The following is a 19,109-nucleotide window of genomic DNA, read 5'->3' as shown; positions in this document are numbered from 1 at the left end:
TCTAAAACATTAGGAGTGAGGGACTGCTGGTGAGCTGACCCTATTAAAAAAATTAGAGTGGAGGGAATATATACAATCTGGATGAGGAGGAGGAGAATACAAGATTCAACCATATACTCTTTTTGTGGTGGAAAAGGTGCATGGGAATACACTACAGTAGATTGAGTACATTATAAATGATAGATTGAAATTGCCTTTATGTTGTCTGTGAAGGTTCTCATTTATCCAGGTGATGGTATATCTGTAAAGAATAAATCAAGGCAACTGGAAGTACTGTAGATTTCTTGAAAACGTTTCACTCGCTCTACCAACGAGCTTTCTCAATTCTGAGTGACTGTACTAGAATTCTCTGGGAATAAATATGTAACTGAATCAACATCTGGTAATTATACCCAGCATGAGGTCAGAGGTCATTATACCCAGAAAAAGGTGTCTAATGACACTGCGGAACGGATTCGGACCCATTTTGTGGATGTGTGAATGGAAAAGATATCCCTCAAAATGAAAATAAATTAAATTAATAAAGTTAACCAAAAAGCATAGATATGGTAGGCAATAACAAGTGCTCGTGGCACTAAATCAGGTGCTCGGCGGCACCAAATCAGAAAACATATATCTTACCACAACCCAGGGGGTTCCAGTGCACATCAATGAATCCATGAGGGAAAGCAAAAAAACATCCATTCCTGGGCTAGATGATGATGTGGTATTAAAGGAAAGGGTGGGCAAAGAACTGTCCCTGATATTGCCCTACAGGGAGGTGCTATTCTGGCCCTGATAGTCTAACCACAGACCACCCGCCCTGATAAGAGCGACCCCGTCCGGAAACTTACACTACAGGGAGTGCAGAATTATTAGGCAAGTTGTATTTTTGAGGATTCATTTTATTATTGAACAACAACCATGTTCTCAATGAACCCAAAAAACTCATTAATATCAAAGCTGAATATTTTTGGAAGTAGTTTTTAGTTTGTTTTTTGTTTTAGCTATTTTAGGGGGATATCTGTGTGTGCAGGTGACTATTACTGTGCATAATTATTAGGCAACTTAATAAAAAAACAAATATATACCCATTTCAATTATTTATTTTTACCAGTGAAACCAATATAACATCTCAACATTCACAAATATACATTTCTGACATTCAAAAACAAAACAAAAACAAATCAGTGACCAATATAGCCACCTTTCTTTGCAAGGACATTCAAAAGCCTGCCATCCATGGATTCTGTCAGTGTTTTGATCTGTTCACCATCAACATTGCGTGCAGCAGCAACCACAGCCTCCCAGACACTGTTCAGGGAGGTGTACTGTTTTCCCTCCTTGTAAATATCACATTTGATGATGGACCACAGGTTCTCAATGGGGTTCAGATCAGGTGAACAAGGAGGCCATGTCATTAGATTTTCTTCTTTTATACCCTTTCTTGCCAGCCACGCTGTGGAGTACTTGGACGCGTGTGATGGAGCATTGTCCTGCATGAAAATCATGTTTTTCTTGAAGGATGCAGACTTCTTCCTGTACCACTGCTTGAAGAAGGTGTCTTCCAGAAACTGGCAGTAGGACTGGGAGTTGAGCTTGACTCCATCCTCAACCCGAAAAGGCCCCACAAGCTCATCTTTGATGATACCAGCCCAAACCAGTACGCCACCTCCACCTTGCTGGCGCCTGAGTCGGACTGGAGCTCTCTGCCCTTTACCAATCCAGCCACGGGCCCATCCATCTGGCCCATCAAGACTCAGTCTCATTTCATCAGTCCATAAAACCTTAGAAAAATCAGTCTTGAGATATTTCTTGGCCCAGTCTTGACGTTTCAGCTTGTGTGTCTTGTTCAGTGGTGGTCGTCTTTCAGCCTTTCTTACCTTGGCCATGTCTGAGTATTGCACACCTTGTGCTTTTGGGCACTCCAGTGATGTTGCAGCTCTGAAATATGGCCAAAGTGGTGGCAAGTGGCATCTTGGCAGCTGCACGCTTGACTTTTCTCAGTTCATGGGCAGTTATTTTGCGCCTTGGTTTTTCCACACACTTCTTGCGACCCTGTTGACTATTTTGAATGAAACGCTTGATTGTTCGATGATCACGCTTCAGAAGCTTTGCAATTTTAAGAGTGCTGCATCCCTCTGCAAGATATCTCACTATTTTTGACGTTTCTGAGCCTGTCAAGTCCTTCTTTTGACCCATTTTGCCAAAGGAAAGGAAGTTGCCTAATAATTATGCACACCTGATATAGGGTGTTGATGTCATTAGACCACACCCCTTCTCATTACAGAGATGCACATCACCTAATATGCTTAATTGGTAGTAGGCTTTCGAGCCTATACAGCTTGGAGTAAGACAACATGCATAAAGAGGATGATGTGGTCAAAATACTCATTTGCCTAATAATTCTGCACTCCCTGTATATAAAAATGGCTCTATGAAGCCTTCCAGGTGATCACTATATAGATCTATGTGTTTTTGTCATTATAAAAGTATATTATAAGTATATTGCACCCCTCTGTGTATCAGACATATCGATAGCACACCTATACTAGTGCTTAAAATGACTTTTGTGGCCCTATTAGCTAGCTTTCGGTGTCCCTAATAGCCTGTCCCTGCTCCACACAGCAACCTCTCCCTACACTGGCAGAACACTGAATGTAAAATGGTGGCACTATCAGGTTTATTTATAAGGTAGGGGGTATATCCATGTGCTGAAATGTCTCAATTGGCTGTCCTTTACCACCTGATGGATGTGTCATGGGTCAAAGTTCTTCACAATGTAAAAGAATATGGCGGGCGTGTGAATTTCTCCATATGTTCGCATGTTCAGCAAATCACGAACACGCAAAGTTCGCCGCAAAAACAACCGCTGGGCGAACCGCAAGTCCATCTCTAAACCACAACAACCAGGGGCAGAGTCGGTCTTCCCCCATTTGGTGGTTCATCAGGATATGTTGTATTGGGTAAATCAGCTGCGAGGTGTATCCGTTGAACAGTTGGTGGTGCCCCAGGCTTATAGCAAACTTGTGTTAGAGTTAGCCCACCAGCATGTTCTCGGGGGTCATCTGGGAATGCAGAAAACACAGGACCGGATACTGCAACGGTTTTACTGGCCTAGTGTGTTTAAAGAGGTGGACGAGTTGTGTAAGTCTTGCCCGATCTGCCAGGCATCTAGACCCAGCACATTTTTCGCGGTACCTTGGTACCTCTCCCGATCATAGAGGTACCGTTAGAGCGAATCGCTATGGACCTAGTAGGCCCAGTACCGAAGTCCGCTAGGGAACACCAACACATCTTGATTGTCCTTGATTACGCCACTAGGTACCCGGAGACAGTACCACTGCGACATACCTCAGAGAAACTTATAGCTAAACAGTAGAGTTGAGCGGACACCTGGATGTTTGGGTTCGACGGGTTTGGCCGAACTTCACAAAAAAGTTTGAGTTCGGGACCTGAACTTGACCCGAACTTGACTCCGAACCTAAACTCCATTGAAGTCAATGGGGACTCGAACTTTTGAGCACTAAAATGGCTGTAAAAATGTAATGGAAAGGGCTAGAGGGCTGCAAACGGCACTAAAATGTGGTTAAGAGCATGGCAAGTGCTCTGCAAACAAATGTGAATAGGGAAATAACTTTAAATAACATAAAATGCGTAAAAAAAAAAATCTCGATCTAGGAGGACGAGGTCCATATGGAGTAGGAGGTTGAGGAGGCGGTGGATGTGGCGGTGTAGGTGAAATCGGCGGTGGAGGAGGAGGAGGTATCCTACACTTCTTTTTGGTTTTTAATATTTTTTTAAATTAGGGTACACCCCAAAACATTGGGAAATATAATCTGATATCCCTTTCTAGCCATGCTAAACAAACATTCAGACAATACACTGGCTGCAAGGCAGGCCAGCACCTCCAAGGCGTAAAGGGCAAGCTCAGGACATGTGCCCAATTTGGAGACCCAGAAGTTGCAGGGGGCAGAACCATCAGTCCGTTCGTGTAGGAGTGTGCAAACATACTGCCCCACCATGTCGCATGTCCCCGTGATGTTCACGATTCAATTGGATATCTTCTCTATCAACTTTTGATGTTCTTTTCTGCGCCTACCATGTTGATCACGGTTAGTGTCGAATCAGGGTTCCACCCCAGAGAGGGAGCGTGAGAAAGAGAGACCACATCCAAGGGAGATCAATGGATGAAATTTAATTGTGATTGAGTGGAAATGTGGGAGAAGCTATTAAAACGGAAGAATTGAAGGAAAAGAGGGGGCGCGTGGCAATTACCACTCCCAACTCGGAGAGGTAGTGACTATAAATAAAAATACAGGACTCTTAAGATGCCCTGTTATTTGAATGATTTATTAAAAATTACAGGGAATATCACTGCAGTGTTTTGGATTAGGAAACGTTAGACAGGAGAGGCGCTGCTACCGCTTTGTTGAATCTAGATAACTTCTGCCTGATCGCACGTCCCTGTGATGTCCACCATCCATTTGGATATCTTCTCTATCAACTTTCGATGTTCTTTTCAGTGCCTACCATGTTGATCACGGTTATCGGCGAATCAGGATTCCAATTCGGAGAGGGAGCATGAGAAAGAGACCACATCCAAGGGAGATAAATGGATGACATTTAATTTTGATCTAGCGGCAATATGGGAAAAGTTATTAAAGCAGAAGGATCGAAAGAAAAGGACCAATTAAAGACGAATTTTTGAAATTCAAGTCTCTGTCACCTATTCAGAGTAGGGGTTTTTCATGGCCAGAAATGGGTTAATGTCACCCACCAATGGAACAGATTATTTTTTTAAAATTTCGTTCCCTGTAACCTATGCAGAGCAAGGGTTTATTCACGTCAAAAATTGCAAAATGTCAACCCAAGAATGTAACAGAAAAATTAGTGAAATTTATTAACCTATCTACTAGGTAGAGAAGGGGTCTATCACAGCCAAACATTGTTGAATGTCACCTGAAAATGTAAAAAAAATAAAAATAGTGACATTGATTAAGCTGTCAACTAGGTAGAGCAGGGGTTTATCACACCCAAAAATTGGTTAATTTCACCCAAAAATGTAACAGACAAATTAGCGATTTTTTTTAACCTGAATACTAGGTATAGGAGTGGTATATCACACACACAAATTGGTGAATTTCACCCAAAAATGTAACTGACAAATTAGTGTTGTTGTTTTTTTACCTGAATACTAGGTATAGGAGTGGTATATCACTCCCGAAAATTGGTGAATTTCACCTGAAAATGTAACAGACAAACTTGTGATTTTTATTTTAACCTGTCTACTAGGTATAGCAGTGGTATATCACACCCAAAAATTTGTCAATTTCACCCAAAAATGTAACAGACAAATTAGTGAATTATTTTAACCTGTATACTAGGTATAGCAGTGGTATATCAAACCCAGAAATTGCTGAATTTCACCCAAAAATGTAACAGACAAATTTGATACATTTTTTACCTGTCTACTAGGCATAGTAGTGGTATATCACACCCAAAAATTGCTGAATTTCACCCAAAAATGTAACAGATCAATTAGTTAAATGACATAAAATAAAATAAGTTCAAATAATACATTAAAAAAAACTTGATTTATGAGGTGGAGGTCCATATGAAGTAGGATTTTGAGGAGGTGGTGGACGTATCAGTGTAGGTGGAAGCGGCGGTGGAGGAGGACGAGGTAGCCAGCACTGGTTTTGGTTTTAATTTTCATATATTTTTTTTTTATTAGGTTACACCCCAAAAGAGTGGAAAATATCAAAAATACAACAATGAGAAATTGCTGGGTAAGGCCGGTATACATGTCTATTCTGCACAAGGTACGGACAAGTCCTGTGGGATACATGCCTGATTCATTTTAATGAAAGTGAGCTTGTCCACATTGGCTGTGGACAGGTGGCTGAGCTTGTCTGTTTTAACATCCCCTGCCGTGCTAAACACACGTTCAGATAATACACTGGCTGTAGGGCAGGTCAGCACCTCCAAGGCGTAAATGGCAAGCTCAGGCAATGTGCCCAATTTGGAGACCCAGAAGTTGAATGGGGCAGACCCATCATTCAATACGTGTAGGCGTGTGCAAACATACTGCTCCACTGCTAAGACGTTCCATATCAGCTGGTGGTGCTGACAAAGTTTTTCCACATTTCTGCCATGCTAACCCTGCCTTCTGAAGTGCTGGCCATGCCTCTTCCTTGTCCTCTGCCTTCGCGTTATGCTTCCACTGTGCCGCCGCTGTCAGGTGGGAATGCCACCAGCAGCGTGTCTACCAGTGCACGCTTGTACTCGCGCATCTTACGATCACGCTGCAGTGAGAGAATTAAGGACGGTGCGTTGTCGTTGCAATGGGGATCCAGCAGTGTGGCCATCCAGTAATCAGCACAAGTTAGAATGTGGGCAACTTGGCGGTCGTTGCGGATACACTGCAACATGTAATCGCTCATGTGTGCCAGGCTGCCCAGAGGCAACAAAAATCTGTCCTCTGTGGGAGGTGTAATGTTTGTGTCCTCTGTATCCCCCCAGCCACGCACCAGTGATGGCCATGAGATGGTCTGGGTGCCACCCTGCTGTGAACATGGTTCCTCCTCCTCCATCTCCTCCTCCTCATCCTCATCCTCCACCTCCTCATCCTCCAGAACTGTGCCCTGGCTGGACAATTGTGTACCTGGCATTTGTTGGTGCAGGAACCCACCCCCGGAGCCACTTGTGAATGACTGGTCGGAAACCCTACAAAATGATCCCTCTTCCTCCTCCTCCTCCTCCTGTGCCACATCCTCTTCCATCATCGCCAGGAGCGTTTTTTTAAGTATGCATAGAAGTGGGATAGTAACTCTGAGAACGGCGTTATTGGCACTGGCCATGTTAGTGAAATACTCAAAACAGCGCAACAAGGAACACAGGTCTCGTATGGAGGCCCAGTCATTGGTGGTGAAGTAGTGCTGTTCTGCCGAGCGACTCACCCGTGCATGCTGCAGCTAAGACTCCACTATCGCCTGCTGCTGCTCGTACAGTCTGGCCAGCATGGGCAAGGTGGAGTTCCACCTTGTGGGCGCGTCGCATATAAGGCAGTGAGCGGGAAGGCCGAAGTTATGCTGCAGCGTTGACAGGCGAGCAGCAGCAGGGTGAGAATGCCGAAAGTGCGCACAGACGGCCCGCACTTTATGCAGCAGCTCTGACACATCGTGATAATTTTTAAGGAATCTCTGCACCACAAAATTCAGCACATGCGCCAGGCAAGGGATGTGCGTCAAACCGGCTAGTCCTAGATCTGCTATGAGATTTCGCCAATTATCGCACAAAACCAGGCTGGACTTGAGGCTCACTGGAACCAACCACTCATCGGTCTGTTGTTCAAGGCCCGTCCACAGCTCCTGCGCGGTGTGGGGTTTGTCCCCCAAACAGATAATTTTAAAACTGCCTGCTGTCGTTTACCCCTGGCTGTGCTGAAGTTGGTGGTGAAGGTGTACGCTGACCAGATGAGGAGCTGGTAGAGGATGAGGAAGCAGAGTAGGAAGCAACAGGAGCCAAATTGAAGCGCCCTGCAATCCTTGGTAGTAGAAGGACATGCGCCAAACCACTATCCGCCTCAAGCCCAGCTGCCACTGCATTTACCCAGGGTGCTGTTATGGAGATATAACATCCCTGACTGTGATTACTGGTCCACGTATCCGTAGTGAGGTGCACCTTGCCACAGATAGCGTTGCACAGTGCACACCTGATTTTGTCCCCTATTTGGTTGTGCAGGGAAGAGATGGCTCGCCTGGAAAAGTAGTGGCGGCTGGGCACGACATACTGTGGGACAGAAACCGCCATAATTACTTTAAAACTATCCGTCTCCATCAGACGGAATGACAGCATTTCAAAGGCCAGTAATTTATAAATGCTGGCATTCAGGGCTAGGGATCGCGGGTGGGTAGGGGGGTACTTCCTCTCCCTCTCCAGCGTTTGGGAGATAGAGAGCTGAACGCTTCTGTGGGACATTGCACAAAATGGCTGTATTTCAAATACCTGACTCAAACCCCTGTATGTAAAGAGTGTATCTGACTCAGCCTGACCTACAGTAGGCCTTGATTAAAGATTTGTGCACCAAATGGCGGCATATTAATTATCTGAATATAACCCAAATGTATAAAGGGCGGTATCTCACAATTACTAATGCAGCAAAGGCTGCAAAATAAACTTTTTTTGCCACAACGGGTGTTTGCTTAATAACTGAATATGGCAGCAGTGTATAACCCTGGAATTTCAAACGTCAAGATGCTTCAAGGCCTGAAAAATTGTGTGTTTTCCCCAAAAAAGGTGTTTTATTAATGAAAGAATATAAGCCCTGTATATACAGGGTGTATCTCACACGGCCTGACCCACAGTAGGCCTCAATTAAAGATTTGTTTGCCCAAAATGGCTGTATTTTAAATACCTGAATCAAACCCCTGTATTTAAAGGGTGTATCTCACACGGCCTGACCCACAGTAGGCCTAAATTAAAGATTTGTGCACCAAATGGCGGTATTTCAAATATCTGAATATAACCAAAATGTATAAAGAGTGTATCTCACACGGCCTGACCCAGAGTAGGCCTCATTTAAAGACTTGTTTGTTTAAAATGTCTGTATTTCAAATACCTGAATCAAACTCCAGTATTTAAAGGCTGTATCTCACACGGCCTGACCCACAGTAGGCCTTAATTAAAGATTTGTTTGCTCAAAATGGCTGTATTTAAAATACTTGAATCAAACCACTATATGTAAAGGGTGTATCTAACATATCCTGAACCAGAGAAGGCCTCAATTAAAGATTTGTGCACCAAATGGCGGTATTTCAAATATCTGAATAGAACCCAAATGTATAAAGGGTGTATCTCACACGGCCTGACTCAGAGTAGGCCTCAATTAAAGATTTGTCTGCTCAAAATGGCTGTATTTCAAGTACCTGAATCAAACCCCTGTATTTAAAGGGTGTATCTCACACGCCCTGATCCACACTAGGACGCTAACAAAGAATTGTGCCCAAAATGGCTTTATTTCAAATAACTGAATAGAAAGACAGTATGTAAAGGCGGTATCTCACAATGACATCTGCAGCAAAGGCTACCAACAATTTTTATTTTTTTTGCCCAAACGGGTGTTTATTTAATTACTGAATTTGACAGCAGTATATACGCCTGTAATTTCACACGTGCTGATGCTGCAAGGCCTGAAAAATAGTGGAATTTGGCAAAAAAATGGGTTTTTAAAAATCAAGAAAATGATGGCTGTATTTCTAGCTTAAATTGCACACTCACTAATCCAGATGTTGTATATTGCCCAAAAAGTTTTTTTATTTTTTTGTAAGAGAATATGAAAGCTGTATATATTAAACTTGAATTTGACATTTGCAGATCTGGAAAATAGTGTTTTTTGCACAAAAAGTATGTTTTTAAAACCCCAGAAAATGATGGCTGTATTTCTAGCTTAAATTGCACACTAACTAATCCAGATGTTGTATATTGCCAAAAAAGTGTGTGTGGGGGGGGGGGGGGTTGTAACAGAATATGAAATCTGTATATATTAAACTTGAATTTAACACTTGCAGATCTGGAAATAGCGTTTTTTGGCAAAAAAAGTGTGTTTTTAAAAACCCAGAAAATGATGGCTGTATTTCTAGCTTAAATTGCTCACTGATTAATCCAGATGTTGTATATTGCCCAAAAAGTTTTTTTTTTTTGGGGGTAACAGAATATGAAAGCTGTATATATTAAACTTGAATTTAACACTTGCAGATCTGGAAATAGTGTTTTTTGGCACAAAAAGTGTGTTTTTAAAAACCCTGAAAATGATGGCTGTATTTCTAGCTTAAATTGCACACTGACTAAGCCTGCAAATGCACCAGACATTGTAAATTGTAAAAAAAAAAATGGGATTTCCAATGTCCCAAAAACTCAGATGTAGTGCTGGTGCACTGAGCTTGCATAAAATGTCTGCCGTCGCCCACCTGACTTATTAAAGTTATTATTTTTTCGGTCACTGCGCTCAGGGCAGGATAAAAAAATCCTGCACCCACAAAACACAATGTATGTAGATTGCTGAGTTAGATTCAGATTTTCAGCAAAGATTCAGTCCTAGTCTCTTACTGAAATCACTAGCAGCATCCTCTCCCTATACTAAGCACAGCAGAGTGACTTGCAGCGCTACGTGACTTCAGCTTATATATAGGCTGGGTCACATGCTGCACTGGCCAATCACAGCCATGCCATTAGTAGGCATGGCTGTGATGGCTTCTAAGGTCAGACAGTTAACCGCTTGTTGATTGGCAGCTCTGCAGCTTTTCGAAAAGTGGCAAGAAAGCGCCATACACCGAACCTGAACCCAAACTTTTACTGAATTGTTCCGGTTCGGGTCCGGGGTCCAAAAATCCTAAAGTTCGGTACGAACCCAAACTTTACAGTTCAGGTTCACTCAACCCTAGTTCTAGATACTACATTTGCGGTATTGGTGCATTTCTGACAGTCCAATACAACCGTTAAATACTGCTGTTATATTGTGGTTTGAAAAAAAAACACCCTTTTTGTGCTAGATACTACATTTGCGGTCTTTGCTGCATTTCTGACTCCCATACAACCGTTAAATACTGCGGTTATATTTTTGTTTGAAAAAAACACCCTTTTTGTGCTAGATACTACATTTGCGGCCTACACTGCATTTAGGACAGTACGAATGGTGAGGCCAGAACAAGTTCAGGCTATAGTAGATTGGGTGGATGACAGTGCCTCCAGTTCCTTCACATTGTCTCCCACCCAGTCCCCTGCTGAAAGATCAGAGTTGGCACCTACAGCCCATGACCATCTGTCTTATAACTCACCCCCTTGCAAATCAGGCAAGCAGTCTGAGCCCCAAGTCATGCAGCAGTCTCTTCTACTTTTTGATGACTCTGCTAGCAGGGTTTCCATGGGCCATCCACCTAGCCCTGCCCCAGAAGTGGAAGAGATTGAGTGCACTGATGCCCAACCACTTATTTTTCAGGATGAGGACTTGGGAAGACCACAGCAGCATGTCTCTGATGATGACAAAACATAGGTGTCAACTGCTGCTGCTTTCTGCCATCTGCTGACTGACAAGGAGGGCAGGGGTAAAGAGTGGGTGGAAGATGATGTGGAGGATGATGAGGTACTAGACCCCACATGGAATCAAGGTCATGCGAGTGACGTGTACAGTTTGGAGGTCGCACAGAGGCACCATTAAAAATTTTGCCGTGAATAAACCCCTGCTTTGCATAGGTGACAGAGACCTAAATGTAAAAAATATCGCCTATTACATTGTCAGGTGACATTTTACCAATTTTGCCGTATACAAACCCCTGCTCTGCATAAGTGACAGGACCTAATTTTTGTAAAATTATCTGTTCAATTGGTGGGTGACATGAACCCAGTGTTCCGTGAATAAACCCCTGATCTGCATAGTTGACAGGGACCGAAATTTTAAAAAATAGTCTGTTCCATTGGTGGAAAACATTAACCCATTTTTGCTGTTGAAAAAAAACCTGCTCTGCATAGGTGACATGGACTTAAATTTCTAAAATCCGTATTTAATTGACGCGCGCCCCATCCTTTCGTTTTAATAACTTGTCCCACATTTCCGCCCGATCACATCGCAGCCATTGACCTCCGTTGGATGAGATCTCCCTTTCTCACACTCCCTCTCCGGGATGAAACCCCGATTCCCCGATATCCATGATCACCATAGTAGGCGCATAAAAGAATATCGATAGTTGATAGAGAAGATATCCAATTGGATGGGGACGTACGATCAGGCAGAAGTTATATAGAGTCAACAAAGCGGCAGCAGGGCCTCTCCGGTAAAACATTTCCTAATCCAAAATACCCCAGTGACATTCCCTATAATTTTTTATTACTCATTCCAATAACAGGGCATCTTAATATTCCTGTATTGTTATTTGTTCTCACTAACTCCCTGAGTCAGGAGTGGGTAATTGCCGCGCGCCCCCTCGTCTACTTGGATGCTTCTGCTTTAATAACTTGTCCCACATTTCCGCCATTGACCTCCCTTAGATGTGTTAGCCATTTCTCACGCTCCCTCTCCGGCATGAAACCCTGATTCCCCTTTACCCGTGATCACCATGGTAGGCAGCTAAAAGAACATCGAAATTTGATAGAGAAGATATCCAATTGGATCGTGGATGTCACAGGGACGTGCGACATAGTGGAGCAGAATGTGTGCACACGCCTACACAAACTGACTGATGGGTCTGCCCCCTTGAACTTCTGGGTCTCCAAATCGGGCACAGGGCCTGAGCATGCCCTTTACGCCTTGGAGGTCCTGGCCTGCCCTGCAGCCAGTGTATTGTCTAAATGTTTGTTTAGCACGGCAGGAGGGGGTTATCACAGACAGGCGCAGACGCCTGTATACAGCCAATGTGAAGAAGCTTGCATTCATTAAAATGAACCAGACAGGGATCCCACAGGACTTGTCCTTACGTTGTGCTGAATAGACATTTATACCGGCCTCACCCAGCCATTATTGTACTCCAGCGCACATTCTCTTTCTTTTATATTTGTTATATTTCCTAATGTTTTGGGGTCTACCCATATTTAAACAAAAATAAATAAATAAAATAAAAAACTAAACAAAAAACCTGTGTTGGCTACCTCCTCCTCCTCCACCGCCGCTTCCACCTACACTGCCACCTCAACCTCCTATGGACCTCCTCCTCCTAGATCATATTTTTTTATTTTTACGTATTTTATGTTATTTGTAGTGATGAGCGGCAGGGGTCATATTCGAATTTGTGATATTTTGCGAATATTTTTAGAATATTCGTTGAATATTTTAAAATTCGAAAATTTGCGTTTTTTTTCTTAAAGAAAAATCGGCAAGGTAACGATTGTGTAATATGCAAATTTTCATAATTCGAATTTTTGGATTTTTATAGCAAATTTTTCAACTTACAACTATTAGACAAAGAAGATTATAGCACTATATTAGCTAAATTGCTCTATATTTTTGATTTTTTTCAAATAATCACTATATTGCTATAAGTTTTTTCGAATATTCATAATATTCCAAAACAAGAATATATAGCAATATAGCGAATATTAAAAAAAAACTAATATAGAGCAATTTAGCTATATTCAAATTTTTTTTTCCTTTTTTTTTTTTTATTAATGATACCTCCCTGCTTCTAGCTTGTGGGCCAATAAGAAGGCTGCAATATACTTGACTTTAGGAGTAGTAGTGTTTGCAAATTTTGCTCTATATTCGTTTTTTCGAATATTCGCTATATTGCTATATATTCTTGTTTTAGAATATTACGAATATTCGAAAAAACAAAGCTATGGCAATATAGCGAATATTCGAAAAAAACGAATATAGAGCAATTTAGCTAATATAGTGCTAAAATCTTTTTTTTTTATATAGTTGTAATTTTTTTCCAATCTGAACTTCAGATGAGAAAAATATTACAATTATTACACAAAGATGATTATAGCACTATATTAGCTAAATTGCTCTATATTCGTTTTTTTTTCGAATATTCGCTATATTGCTATAACTTATATAAAAAAAATATGAATATAAAAAAAAATATATGAATATAGAGCAATTTAGCTAATATAGTGCTATAATCTTCTTTGTCTAATAGTTGTAATTTTTTTTCTCATCTGAAGTTCAGATTGGAAAAAAATGACAACTATAAAAAAAAAAAAAAAGATTTTAGCACTATATTAGCTAAATTGCTCTATATTCGTTTTTTTCGAATATTCGCTATATTGCCATAGCTTTGTTTTTTCGAATATTCATAATATTCTAAAACAAGAATATATAGCAATATAGCGAATATAAAAAAAAAACGAATATAGAGCAAAATTTGCAAACACTACTACTCCTAAAGTCAAGTATATTGCAGCCTTCTTATTGGCCCACAAGCTAGAAGCAGGGAGGTATCATGTGTACTGATTAATAAAAAAAAAAAAAATGAAAAAAAAAATTGAATATTCGAAATTATGAATATATATAACTATATTCAACATTTTCGAAGTACCTTTATTCGCAATAAAAATTCGAAATTCGAATATTCGTGATCAACACTAGTTATTTGAAGTAATTTCCCTGTCCACATTTGTTTGCAGAGCACTTGCCATGCTCTTAAACAAATTTTGCTGCCTTTTGCAGCCCTCTACCCTCACGTGAGTTCTTCCCAGATCTGTGAACAAGTCACTCCAACTTCAGGTATTCCCACACACTAAATGGAGTCAGATATCAATGCAGAATCCTGGCTGAGTCTCATAGCCAGTAACGGCAAACCTGTATCAATACTGAGTTACTGGGAACCTACCACTCAAGTAGGAGGAACTATCCTATCCCAACAAGGCAATATTGTGGTACAAGTCAAAGAAAATAACAATAACCCTCCAATAGTCCTAGGCATGAATGTCCTGAGGAACTGGTATGTTGAAATGCGGGAAGCCTTACACCAGTCAGTGCATACTGCTTCTTTTGCTTCCAAGAAGGTAATTCAACAAGCCATTTGTGTACTAAGTGAACAACAGAGATTTGCCAATGAAAAAGGAAAAATCTGCTATGTCCGCATCCGAGATAATTAACCTGTGATTCTCAAACCCAACACCGAAACTCTCCTGTGGTGCCGAGCTATAGTCGGAATTCAAGGTCAAGACTACCAAGCCTTGGTAGAGCCAGTTGTCTTGGAAGACTATCCTTTAGTTAGAGCTGCAAGAAGCCTAGTAACCGTCTCTGAAGGTAAAGTACCTATTTGTCTCCTAAATTTGAGTGATCACAGTGTAACATTGACAAAATACCGTCCCATTGCACAGCTAATCCAAATTACCTTTCAAGATGTCATCAGTGTGACTACAGATCCCAAGAAACAACACCCACAGAGCCAAAATTTAAACACCCCCTGGTGGAAAGAACTTCATGTGGGAGATGCTGCAACACCAGAACACCAATTAGAAGGAGTATTGCAAATCGCAAAGGAGCATCACCATGCCTTCAGTAAGCATTCTACAGACTATGGAGAAGTAGATATCATTAAACACTCCATCCCTACAGGTTCACACCCACCGATCAAGGAATGGTATCGGCCTATACCACCTACTATGTACCAATCCGTAAAGCAAATGATCCAAGAGATGAAAGACTCAAATATCATCAAGGACAGCCATAGTCCATGGGCTGCACCACTAGTCCTTGTCCGTAAAATAGACGGCAACATCAGATTCTGTGTGGACTACAGAAACATCAACCAAATTACTCACAAAGATGCTTACCCTTTACCGCGCATAGAGGAATCCTTGACAGCTTTAGGATCTTCAGCCTACTTCTCTACTCTTGATTTAACCAGTGGATACTGGCAAGTACCAATGGCACCTGAAGATCGTGAGAAGACTGCATTTACCACCCCTATGGGCTTATTTGAATTCAACTGCATGCCTTTTGGACTTTGCAATGCACCTGAAACTTTTCAGAGATTAATGGAGCATTGCCTGGGCCACAAAAAATTTGAAATTGTCCTGTTGTAATAGATGATGTCATCATCTATTCCAAATCTTATGAAGGTCACTTAAAACATCTGGCTGAAATTTTTCAAGTTCTCATTAAGCATGGACTAAAAGTCAAACCATCCAAGTGTCATCTACTGAAGCCAGAAGAAAAATACTTAGGGCATATCGTCAGCTCTGAAGGTGTTAAACCAGATCCAGAGAAGATAGCCGCAGTCCGAAATTGGCCTACTCCTACTACGGTGAAGGTAGTAAGAAGTTTCCTCAGTTTTGCAAAATATTACAGGCGTTTCATTCCTCACTTTGCCCAAATTGCAGAGCCAATATTGGAACTTTTGAGAGGGCATACTAAAAGATATCAGAAAACTCCAATACCAGTTGAATGGAACACTGAAAGAGAAATTGCCTTTTAGTTGATGAAAAAGAAGTTAACAGAACCACCAATCTTAGGTTATCCGGATTATCAACAACCATTTCATCTTTACACAGATGCAAGAAAGAAAGGCCTGGGAGCTGTTTTGTCACAAGTAGAAGAAGGTAAACAAAGAGTCATTTCCTACGCTAGTAGATCTCTTAGAGGTGCTGAAATAAACTACCAAAACTACAGTTCCTTCAAATTGGAATTCCTCGCACTCGTGTGGGCTGTCACAGAAAATATTTAAGATTATCTTGCCGCAACACCCTTCGTGGCTTTCACTGATAACAACCCACTAGCACATCTTAACACTGCTAAGTTAGGAGCGTTGGAGCAAAGTTGGGCCTCACGCTTTGCTAACTACAATTTTACCGTAAAGTACAGAACAGGAAAAGCAAACAAAAATGCAGATACATTATCCCATCTGCCAACTCAGGAAAACCCTACTTCACAAGAAGATGTTTGGGAAGAGGTAGAAATGCCATCCTTCTACAAAAACTTTGCCCACCAAGACATCATCACTGTTAAAGAGAAAAAGGTTTTCAACCTTTAACAAGTGGATCCAAAATCCCATGCAGACAAAGAAAGATGGATCAAGCTACAAAATGAAAGCAGACTGTTAGGTGAACTGCACGATTTCTTCACCAGTGGAAGAACACCAGAAAGAATCCACAGGAAGAATGCTGATCTAGAGTTGTCAAAACTATGGAGACACAGAAAACACCTCTTTCTACAGAAGGGCCTACTATTAAGAAGAACTTTAGACCCAGTTACCTGGGATCGTCTATACCAAATCCTAATACCATGCCGTGATTCAAGAATCATTCTGGAGATGTACCATGATCAATCAGGACACTTTGGCGTGCAAAAAGTAGAAGCCACCATCCGTAGAAGAATCTATTTGATTGGGATGAGAGGACACATTGAAAAATGGTGTCGAGAATGTTCCACCTGTGCTGTTGGAAGAAATGAGAAACATGACCAAAAAGCACCCTTACATTCCATTGTAAGTAGAACACCATTAGAAATAGTTGCAATTGACCATGTGAAATTGGAACCAAGTCGCTCAGGTTACATATATGCTATGACCATCATTGATCATTACACTAAATTTGTTGTAGCCGTGCCTGTCAAAGACTTGACCGCAAAAACAACTGCAGATGCTTTCTGGAAACATTTCTTGTTGCCATATGGATGCCCAGAGAGAATTCTTACAGATCAGGGATCTGCCTTTGAATCACAAAGAATGGTGTGCCTTTCACAACTGTCAGAAAATCAGGACCACAGCATATCATCCCCAAGGGAATGGACTTTATGAAAAGATGAACCAAACCCTAATTGAAATGTTAAGAGCGGTCCCACCTGCTACAAGAAATGATTGGCCTACTCTATTGCCTCAATTGATGTATACCTACAACAACACTATTCATTGTTCTACTGGGTATACCCCCTACTACCGTATGTTTGGCCAACAAGGTACATTACCTGCTGATCACACTTTGGGCGTACAAGTGCCTGATGCAATTAACCCTCTCCCAAAAACTGATTGGGTGACTGAGCACCAAAGGCGTTTGATTGATGCACAAGAGATTGTTCAACAACGCATGGGACATGCCCATGAAAAACAACAGAAAGACTACAATCAATCTGACAAAGCAGAACCTCTCAAAGTTGGTGGTCGTGTGTGGTTAAAAAATAACCATCGTACCAGCAAACTAGATAGCAAATGGGAGAGAGAACTTAACACCATTACTGCTATTCTCAATCCAGAAACTTATATGTATGAGATTACCCAAGAGGACAAATCCCAGATAGTACATCGAAATCGCCTAAAATTGTGTCTTAAAGAAGAAACTCCAGAAGAGACTTCTCATGAAGAAGCTGTTTCAGAGGAAATTCAATCCTTAGAGCCAGAACTGGAAAAACCAACTGAGCCAGAGGAACCAATACAGTCCTTGGGAAAAACATTATTAGCCTCTGATCCTTGGCAATGGTTCTTAACTCCACGGCTCAACATCTTAGTGCCTGCTAAAACCAACACCACCACTCTTCAACCAGAAGCTGAAGTTACTGCAACTCAGGAAACAGCAAGTTCCCTTGAAGCAAGGTCTGAAGAGTCTCAGCCGCTTCGTAGATCCGACCGGATTACAAGAGGACAACCACCAGTCCGTTACAGAGATTTTCTGCTCCAGCAGCCGAGAAGATAACTTCCAGCTCTGTCAATTCAACGTTGAATACATCCTTTACTTGTTTGGAGTTCCACAGATCCAGAAAAAGGACTAATCTACAGTTATCATGTTCCATTTTCTTTAAAGGACTTTTTAAGGGACTATTTGCCTGTTTGCAAAGTTCAAGCCTGCACCCGGAGATAGACTTTCACGTATCTGAGCCTCCGTGATATTATTCTTGTCATATTTTCCTGTGCCCAGGGAACGGACTCATACCCTGTGAGACTCCTGAGATGTTTTGTTTTAGTTTTTCTTCATCATTGTGGACAATTTTGGTTTCCGGTACATCATTAGTAGAGTTGAGCAAACACCTGGATGTTCGGGTTCGAGAAGTTCGGCCGAACTTCCCGGAAATGTTCGGGTTCGGGATCCGAACCCAACCCGAACTTCGTCCCGAATCCCATTGAAGTCAATGGGGACCCGAACTTTTCGGCACTAAAAAGTCTGTAAAACAGCCCAGGAAAGGGTTAGAGGGCTGCAAAATGTAGTTAAAGCCCCTGCAAACAAATGTGGATAGGGAAATTAATAAAAATAATAATAAAATAAATAAAAATTAACCAATATCAATTGGAGAGAGGTCCCATAGCAGAGAATCAGGCTTCATGTCATAGCAGAGAATCAGGCTTCATGTCACCCAACACTGGAACAGGCCACTGTCAGATATTTTTAGGCCCCGGCACCCAGACAGAGGAGAGAGGTCCCATAGCAGAGATTGAGGCTTCATGTCATAGCAGAGAATCATGCTTCATGTCACCTAACACTGGAACAGTCCATTGTCAGATATTTAGGCCCCGGCACCCAGACACAGGAGAGAGGTCCCATAGCAGAGATTCAGGCTTCATATCAGCAGAGAATCAGGCTTCATGTCATAGCAGAGAATCAGGCTTCACGTCACCCACCACTGGAAAAGGCCATTGACAGATATTTAGGCCCCGGCACCCAGACAGAGGAGAGGTTCATTCAACATTGGGTTGCCC

This window comes from Bufo gargarizans, chromosome 7 (genome assembly GCF_014858855.1).
Source record: "Bufo gargarizans isolate SCDJY-AF-19 chromosome 7, ASM1485885v1, whole genome shotgun sequence".
Taxonomy (NCBI): domain Eukaryota; kingdom Metazoa; phylum Chordata; class Amphibia; order Anura; family Bufonidae; genus Bufo; species Bufo gargarizans.
Note: the sequence above shows the minus strand (reverse complement) of the source record.